This window comes from Rhinoderma darwinii, chromosome 4 (genome assembly GCF_050947455.1).
Source record: "Rhinoderma darwinii isolate aRhiDar2 chromosome 4, aRhiDar2.hap1, whole genome shotgun sequence".
Classification (NCBI taxonomy): Eukaryota; Metazoa; Chordata; class Amphibia; order Anura; family Rhinodermatidae; genus Rhinoderma; species Rhinoderma darwinii.
The window spans coordinates 24,365,351-24,375,460 of NC_134690.1; the positions used below are offsets into that span (position 1 = coordinate 24,365,351).

The 10,110-nt window shown below is 44.3% G+C and overlaps 1 pseudogene; it reads left to right on the forward strand.

Moving 5' to 3' along the window:
• Positions 1–2,247: 2,247 nt before the first annotated feature.
• Positions 2,248–3,152, forward strand: LOC142760369 (uncharacterized; annotated as a pseudogene).
• Positions 3,153–10,110: the final 6,958 nt, after the last annotated feature.

Genomic DNA, 10,110 nt, shown 5'->3' on the forward strand with positions numbered 1-10,110 from the left:
TTTGTCTTCCTGTGCACTTAGCCAGCGTAGGGACCGCCGCCCAGTTGTACCTCGCCGCCTAGGGCGGGTCGTTGCAAGTAGGCAGGGACAGGGCGGTGGGTAGATTAGGGCTCACTTTCCCTTCACCTCCTTCCTGCCATTACATTTTTCTCTTCCTTTGGCAAAATTTTATTTGGATAAAGGAAAAAGGGATGAGAGTAAGAAAGAAGAGGAGGAACGTCGGCGTTATAGGCTCATTCCGCAAACGTTTGTGAACTGGCTGCAAGCTTTCGCGATATTGGCTAGCGTTGTTGGGGAGAAGGCTCCGGAGCATTGTTCCGCTCTTTTTGTTACATGGATCGGCGAGGCGCATCGGGTGTACGGCGGGGTTGCATGGCTGTGGTATGATGAGCAATTTTGGCAGCGGAAGGCGGTGCGGCCCAGCATTAGATGGGATCAGAAAGACATCGCGTTGTGGTTGAGGGTGACGGCTCCGGTTAAGACGGGACAGTCCTTTCCAGGGAGCGGGGGGTCTGCAGGGCAGGTCGGCCAGTCCGATCAGGGTTCCAGTTCCAAGCTCGGTTTTTGCTGGCAGTTTAACGACGGCCAATGTAAATTTGGGGCAACGTGCAAGTTCAAGCACGTGTGTTCCCATTACAGCGGGTCGTCCCATGGCGCGTCAAAATGTCTGCGAAAAGGCAAGAAGGGAGGTGGAGCAGGGGGTTCAGCTGGTCAAGGGGGTGACGCCGGTAAAGTTGGAAAGGATGGCCCCCTTTCTAAGTAGGTATCCGGATAAGGCTGGGACGCAGTTGCTTGCGGATGGTTTTAGCGTGGGTTTTGTGATCCCCTCCCCCCTTATGTTGTTCCGGTAACTCGTCGGAATCTCCGGTCCGCTTATCAACCCTCTAGGGTGGTGTCGGATAAACTGCGTAAAGAAGTGACCTTGGGCCGCATGGCGGGGCCATTTGTGGAACCACCTGTGGCTGATCTTGTTGTTCCCCGTTGGGTGTGGTGCCTAAGCGTGAGCCAAACAAGTTTCGTTTGATACATCATCTTTCTTTTCCCCAGGGGGCATCGGTGAATGATGGGATTGATCCGGTTTTGTGTTCAGTGGTGTACGCGTCGTTTGATAAGGCGGTGGTTTTGGTTCGGGAGGCGGGTGAAGGTGCCTTGTTAGCAAAAACAGATATTGAGGCAGCTTTTAGGTTACTGCCGGCTCATCCCGAGGGTCAACGGTTGTTGGGTTGTTTTTGGGAAGGGGAATTTTTTGTGGACCATTGTTTGCCTATGGGTTGTTCCCTGTCATGCGCCTATTTTGAGGCTTTTAGTTCTTTAGTGTAAGTTCTGTCATTCATTATCTTGATGATTTTCTGTGTGTTGGCCAGGGTGGTTCGGGGGGTGTGCGCCAATGTTTTGTATGCTTTACAAGGTGTCATGCGAGATTTTGGAGTCCCGTTGGCCCCTGAAAAAACGGAAGGGCCAGTTATGGTTATTCGTTTTTTAGGCATTGAAATTGACTCGGTTTTGATGGAATGCAGGCTCCCGGAGGACAAATTGACAGCGGAGGTTCAGGCGTTGTCTCGGCTTAAAAAGGTTACGTTACACAGTTTGCAGTCTGTATTAGGGAAGTTGAACTTCGCGTGCCGGAGCATGCCCATGGGCAGGGTGTTTAGTAGACGTTTGGCGGTGGCGGCGGCAACTGCTGGTGTGTTGGCTCCGCATCACTTTGTGAGATTGAGCGGTGAACATCGGGCCGACTTGGAAGTGTGGCATCGGTTTTTGGGGCAATACAACGGTCGGTCCCTTTGGATGGCCGGGGCTCTTGATTCAGTGGACTTGGACTTGTTTACAGACACCGCTGGAGGGGGCGGTTTTAGTGCCTATTGTTGGGGCCAGTGGTGTGCTGGGGGGTGGCCTGATAGCTGGGTTGAACACGGTCTGACAAAAAACGTGGCCCTACTCGAGCTATTTCCTATCATCGTCGCTGTGACCATTTGGGGGGATAGGCTCAGGGACAAGAAGATCCGTTTTCACTGCGACAACCTTGGGGTTGTCTTGGCTATTAATAATATCTTGGCGTCGTCTCCTCCGGTGGTTCAACTGTTGCGTCATTTAGTGCTAGTTTGTTTGTCATTAAATGCCTGGGTAGTGGCGGTGCATGTGCCGGGGGTTGACAATTGTGTTGCTGATGCCCTTTCTCGCTTGCAGTGGGATCGTTTTCGTTTGCTGGCGCCGGCAGCAGATCGGATCGGCAAGCTGTGATCATCTATGGGAGTTGGTTTCTCTGCAGCAGAAGCGTTGATTGAGCGATCTTTGGTGAGTTCTACATGGGCAGCATATAGGGCTGGCTGGGCTCAATGGGAGCTTTGGTTGGGAGCACTAGGTGACGTCCGGTCTGACCGGGACAGATTAGTGGCCCTGTTGTATTGGCTAGGGGACGCGTATGAGTCGGGTGTGTCGGTGTCCAAAGTGAACAAGTTTGTGTCTGCTGTGGCGTTCGGCCTGAAGTTGAATGGAGTCACGGATGTGACTAAGGAATTTTTAGCGGTGCAAGCCTTGAAAGGGATTCGCAGGGGAACAGTGTCGGTTGATAGGCAGCGGCCTGTTTCGTTCCGGATTCTTTGCTTGTTGGGTACGGCGGTGGAGGCGTGTTTCGTTCGGGCTTCGAAGTCCGATTGTTTCGCTTGGCTTTTTCGTTAGCCTTTTTTCGGGCATTTAGAGTGGGTGAATTTGTGTCGCCGAGTGTGTCACGTGCGGGCGGAATATGTCAGGATGATGTGGAGCTGTTTGCAGATAGGGTGGAGATCATGCTGCGCAGGTCAAAAACTGACCCAACAGGCAGGGGTAGGCAGATAGTGTTGTTTGCTATTGAGGGTTCGGCGATGTGTCCAGTACATTGCGTTTCTGCCTTGGGTGTACAGGGGGGGTTACCGGGGGTTCCGTTATTACGGCATGAGGATGAGTCTTTTTTATCTAGGTTCCAGTTTGGTGCGGTGTTCAAGCGCTGTTTGCTGGCAATAGGGTTACGGGCGACTGATTATTCTTCCCATTCTTTTCGGATTGGCGCGGCGACTGAAGCGGTGAGATGGGGGTTGGATGAGGCAGGGGTTAGGCGTATTGGGAGATGGGAGTCTAACCGTTTCCGCTCTTACGTTCAGCCTCATCTGCTTTAAGTCTGTTCAAATATTTCTGGGATGTACGTTATGCCTGTGTCAGATGGAGTGTGAATGGGATTTGTAAGCGGTGTGTGTTTTTCTCTTTGCAGGTTCACGCCCTTGTCTGGTTTGGATCTTTGGGCATTCCTTTGTGTATTGGGGCGCACTGAGGGCGGATGTTCGCCCCGATGGCTGCCAACTGAGGATTCCGCGGGATTATGCTGTCCTGCATTGGTTAGGTTTTAGAGGAATGGTTTGGGCTAGGGTGTTGAATTTCAAGTTTATACTCAGCTAGACGGGGTTCCTGAAATTTTAGTGTTGCATGTTGGGGGGGAACGACTTAGGTGTGCGCCCCTTTCGCGATTTAGTAAGGGATATTAAGCACGATTTGTTGTGCTTATCGGCGTTACATCCGAGACTGATTATAGTTTGGTCGGATATTGTGCCCAGAAAGACATGGAGTTTGGCCCGATCCGCGGGGAGGCTGAATAAGGCCAGGATTAAAGTTAATAGGGCGGTGTTGGCATTTGTGGCAAAAAATGGAGGAGTGGTGGTCAGGCACAGGGACCTGGAATCGGGTGTGGGGTGTTACTGGAGACAGGATGGTGTGCACTTGAATGAGGTGGGGATGGATTTGTGGAATTTGGCCCTGGCAGACGGTATTGAAAGAGGGGTGTTGGTGTGGAGGAGCTTATGGGCTTGAGGTGGTGAAGGCTCATTTCGCAGTGGCGGGGGGAATTCTCTAGGTTGGTCTATAAAACTGGTGGGGGGGGGGTCGCATCAGGGGTATGCGTCCCCCAAAATATGTGGAAGGCTTTTTAGGGTGTAACCCCTTTTAAGTGCTTTATGGGCAAAGCCATCTGCAGAAGTGAGCGGTGCCTTCGAGCTGGGTTACGGCTGTAGGTAAAAGCAAGTGGTGGTGGCAGATGGCTATTTTTTCTAATTGGTGGTAACCTCAAGGGCTTCCTCTGGTCATGTTATTTATATTGACCCTGTTAAGGGTTTGTTATTTGTATTTTGGAAGAATTCCAATTTTTTGGGGAATTCTTGGTTATTTAATGTTTGGTTATATAAATTTTATTTTCAAAAAATTTGTATTAATAAACGGCTGCTGTGGCCATTAAAATCCAACCTCGGTGTCATGTGTTTTATTCTTAAAGGGGTAAGGTATTATTACGGATCACTCGACTCTACTTATCCAAGTCATGCACTATCATGTAGATAAGAGAAATGAAAATGCGGCACTCCCCCGTTTGCAATTCTTCTTAACTTTTATTGTAACATCTTGGCAAAGATAAAAGCGTTACAGGGAGGTCAGCTAGTTGTAGGTTACAGGCTGTTTCGCGCTGGGAATCGGGATTCTTCTGACCTGAACTGCACCGACTTTTGGTAAAACTGCAAGTGCTACGTGTTTTACTGGACAATGGTTGTTACGATCTGATTGTTTGCATTAAAGGGTTATTCCCATCTTCAAAAATGTAGCTAGGAAGCTCCCCCATGTAAACGAAGGAATTTTTCTAATTACCTGTCCGTCGCCCAGCAATGTCGTTTTCTTGCGATTCTTGATTGAAGTCCAGGTCGGTCCCTCTTTGTATCCTGCACGTTGTCTAGGTTCCCGGCCACCGCTATTTACCTTTAGCGGTGGCCGCGCATGCGTAATGACATCCTCTCCGTCCTGAGGAGAGGATGTCATTTATCTCGTGAACGCGCATCTCGGCGCATGCGCAGTAGATGCAGGGAGAGACACCAGTCACAAGGTATGTATATATATATGTGTGTTTGTGAATGTGTGTTTGGGTATGTGTCTTTGTTTTTATATGTGTGTGTGTGTGTGTGTGTGTGTGTGTGTATGTGTGTGTTTGTGTATATGTGTGTGTGTTTGTGTATGTGTGTGTGTTTGTGTATATGTGTGTGTTTTTGTTTGTATATGTGTGTTTGTTTATATGTGTTAGTTTGTGTATATGTGTGTGTGTTTGTCTCTTTATGTGTGTGTGCGTGTGTGTGTGTTTGTGTATAAGTGTGTGTGTTTGTATATATATATGGGTTTGTTTGTGTATATGTTTGTGTGTAGATGTGTGTGTGTGTGTGTGTGTGTGTGTGTTTGTATATGTGTGTGTGTGTGTGTGTGTGTGTATATGATTGTGTTTGTGTATATGTTTGTTTGTGTGTGTGTTTGTGTGTATATGTGTGTGTGTGTGTGTGTGTGTATATGGGTGTGTTTGTGTATATGTTTGTGTATATGTCTGTTTGGGTATGTGTGTTTTTGTTTGTATATGTGTGTTTGTGTATATGTGTTAGTTCGTGTATATGTGTGTATATGTGTGTGTGTTTGTCTATTTATGTGTGTGTGTGTATATTTTGTTGTGTTTGTGTAGAAGTTTCTGTGTTTATGTGTGTGTGTGTGTGTGTGTATGGGTTTGTTTGTGCATATGTGTTTGTGTGTAGATGTTTGTGTGTGTGTTTTTGTTTATGTGTGTGTGTGTATATATGGGTGTGTTTATGTATATATGTGTGTGTGTTTGTGTGTATATGTGTGTGTTTGTTTATGTGTGTGTGTTTGTGTATATATGGGTGTGTTTGTGTACATGTGTTTGTGTATATATGTGTGTTTGTGTGTGTATATGTGTGTGTTTGTGCATATGCATATGTTTGTGTATATGTTTGTGTATGTGTGTTTATGTGTATGTGTTTGTGTATATGTGTGTTTTTGTTTGTATATGTGTGTTTGTATATTTGTGTTAGTTTGTGTATATGTGTGTATGTGTGTTTGTCTCTTTATGTGTGTGTGTTTGTGTATATCTTGTTGTGTTTGTGTATATATGTGTGTGTTTGTGTATGGTTGTTTGTTTGTTTGTTTGTGTGTGCGTGTGTGTAGGTGAGTAGAAGTATTGGTATTGTTCACATTGATAACTGTTTTTTTATGTTGTTGCAGATTTTGATGTACCGATTGGACTACGTCTTCGATTCGTTGGACTACTGCGTAGATCTACGTTTTTTCAAATTTTAATAAAATGGTTAACGAGAGTTTTGTTGGGGATTTCTTATTTCAATAAAAATGAATGGTCTTTGTGGTTTTTTTTAAACTTTATTAGTGCCTAGATAATGGCAGTTGGCTGATTGACAGCGTCCATTATTAAGGCGGTACTTAGTGTTAGCCGGTGCAGAGGCTAGCACTAGCCACCCATTATTACCCCGGTATCCAACCGCCACCAGGGGTGCCGGGAAGAGCTTAGTACGATCCGGTACCCGACCATCTGTTGTGATGGTCGGGTACTGGGGCGGCCGTAGGCTGGTATTATGAGGCTGGGAAGGGCCAAAAACAGTGGACCTTCCCACCCTTGTAATGCTAGGCTGCTGCTGCTGTGTTGTATCGGGCTGGTTATAAAAATGGGGGGGACCCCCACGTAGTTTTTTTTTAAATTTAAAAAATTTAACAATAGACGTTGGGTCCCCCACATTTTTTAATAACCAGCCATATACAAGGCCGCAGCAGTCTAGCATTACATGGGTGGGAAGGTCCACTGGTTTTGTCCATTCCCAGGCTAATAACACTGTGTTGTATGTGGCTGGTTATGATAAATTGGATGGTCGGGTACTGGATCGTACCTGGCTCTTCCCGGCACCCCTGGTGGTGGTGGGTACCGGGGTAATAATGGTGGTTAGTGTTAGCCTCTGCACTGGCTAACACTAAGCCTCGCCTTAGTAATGGATGTTGTCACTCAGACAGTGGCCATTACTAAAGTGGTAGTAATAAAACTTGAAAAGAAAAAGACAAAGATATAGATAAAATATTTTATTGAAATAAAGCACCCCCAACACAACCCTCATTAACCATTTTATTGTAGAAAAAAAGCGTAATCTAAGAAGTCCTCGAAACCGACGTAGTCCAACGACCAAACCTGTAAAAAAAACACTATAAAAAATTTTTTAATAAAACATGTCGTAGGATTAGTTTCAGTTTCATGTGTGATACTGACTGTTATAACATGTATAGAAGCGTGCCGCGAAGTTGACTTAGATACAGGGCGCCAGCAGACAGTATCATACATGGCCATACAGACATATATACAAACAAACATACACTACCGTTCAAAAGTTTGGTGTAACCCAGACAATTTTGTGTTTTCAATGAAAACTCACACTTATATTTATCAAATGAGTTGCAAAATGACTAGAAAATATAGTCAAGACATTGACAAGGTTAGAAATAATGATTTTTATTTGAAATAATAATTTTCTTGTTCAAACTTTGCTTTCATCAAAGAATGCTCCATTTACAGCAATTCCAGCATTGCAGACCTTTGGCATTCTAGCTGTTAATCTGCTGAGGTAATCGGGAGAAATTTCACCTCATGCTTCCAGAAGGCCCTCCCACAAGTTGGATTGGCTTGATGGGCACTTCTTGCGTACCATACGGTCAAGCTGCTCCCACAACAGCTCTATGGGGTTGAGATTTGGTGACTGCGCTGGCCACTCCATTACAGATAGTATACCAGCTGCCTGCTTCTTCCCTAAATAGTTCTTGCATAATTTGGAGGTGTGCTTTGGGTCATTGTCCTGTTGTAGGATGAAATTGGCTCCAATCAAGCGATGTCCACAGTGTATGGCATGGTGTTGCAAAATGGAGTGATAGCCTTCCTTATTCAAAATTCCTTTTACCCTGTACAAATCTCCCACTTTACCAGCACCAAAGCAACCCCAGACCATCACATTACCTCCACCATGCTTGACAGATGGCGTCAGGCACTCTTCCAGCATCTTTTCAGTTGTTCTGCGTCTCACAAATGTTCTTCTGTGTGATCCAAACACCTCAAACTTCAATTCGTCTGTCCATAACACTTTTTTCCAATCTTCCTCTGTCCAATGTCTGTGTGCTTTTGCCCATATTAATCTTTTCCTTTTATTAGCCAGTCTCAGATATGGCTTTTTCTTTGCCACTCTGCCCTGAAGGCCAGCATCCCGGATTCACCTCTTCACTGTAGATGTTGACACTGGCGTTTTGCGGGTACTATTTAATGTAGCTGCCAGTTGAAGACCTGTGAGGCGTCTATTTCTCAAACTAGAGACTCTAAGGTACTTGTCTTGTTGCTCAGTTGTGCAGCGGAGCCTCCCACTTCTCTTTCTACTCTGGTTAGAGCCTGTTTGTGCTGTCCTCTGAAGGGAGTAGTACACACCGTTGTAGGAAATATTCAGTTTCTTGGCAATTTCTCGCATGGAATAGCCTTCAATCCTAAGAACAAGAATAGACTGTCGAGTTTCACATGAAAGCTCTCTTTTTCTAGCCATTTTGAGAGTTTAATCGAACCCACAAATGTAATGCTCCAGATTCTCAACTAGCTCAAAGGAAGGTCAGTTTTATAGCTCCTCTAAACAGCAAATATGCTTACAGCGGTGCTAACATAATTGCACAAGGGTTTTCAAGTGTTTTCTAATCATCCATTAGCCTTCTAACACAGTTAGCAAACACAATGTACCATTAGAACACTGGAGTGATGGTTGCTGGAAATGGGCCTCTATACACCTATGTAGATATTGCATTAAAAACCAGACGTTTGCAGCTAGAATAGTCATTTACCACATTAACAATGTATAGAGTGTATTTCTGATTAATTTAATGTTATCTTCATTGAAAAAAACTGTGCTTTTCTTTCAAAAATAAGGAAATTTCTAAGTGACCCTAAACTTTTGAACGGTAGTGTACATGCATACATACATACATATGTACAAGCATGCACATATATACATGCAAACATGCATGCATGCATAGATACATGTATAACAAATATGCATGCATACATGCACGCATGCACGCACACACACATACATGCACATACATACCATATATACATACATACACACACATATATATACATACATACATGCAAACTATCATACATACACACATGAAAACATACATACATGCAAAGATGCATACATATATACAAGCATGCACAAATATACATGCAAACATAAATACATGCAAACATAATTACATACATGCACATATATATATATATATATATATATATATATAAACATACATGCAAACACATACAAAAATAAATACATGCAAACATACATACATGCAAAAATACATACCTGCAAACATACATACCTGCAAACATACATACCTGCAAACATACATGCACATATACGCATACATACATGCAAATATATATATATATATATATATATATATATATATATATATATGCATACATGCAAACATACATACATACACATATATACATGCATACATACATGCAAACATACATACATACATGACAACATACCTACATGCAAACATACACATACATACATGCCAACATACATACCTGCAAACATACATACATACATGCAAACAAACATGCATGCACATATACACATACATGACAACATACATACATGAAAACATACATACATGCATATATACACATACATGACAACATACATACATGACAACAAACATACATGACAACAAACATACATGACAACATACATACATACATAAATAAACTCACCTAAGACGTTCCCACGAAGAGCTGAACGGTCCCGTCACTTTTCTTCTTACTGCTCCCTTTCACAATAACAGAGCAGTGGGCGCAGATGACGTAATCACGTGGGCCTGATATGATTACGTCATCTGCGCCACAACGCATTGTTACTATGAATGTGAGCGGCGCCAGGTAGAAGGAAGATGGCAAGTGACGGGACCGTTCAGAGCTCCGTAGGAACGTCTTAGGTGAGTTCATTTTTTAAATATATTTTTTGTTGTTCGCCGGGTGCTGATGCAGCACCGGTGCGGCGGCTACAAAAATTACATGTAGTGACAGTGTGGGGGAGGGAAAAGTTGGTTGCCGAAACGAGGTGAATGTAGTGTAGTGTAGTGCAGTGCAGTGTAGTGTTGTGTTGTGTTGTTGACATTCAGGCTGGGTTCACACGACCTATTTTCAGACGTAAACGAGGCGTATTATGC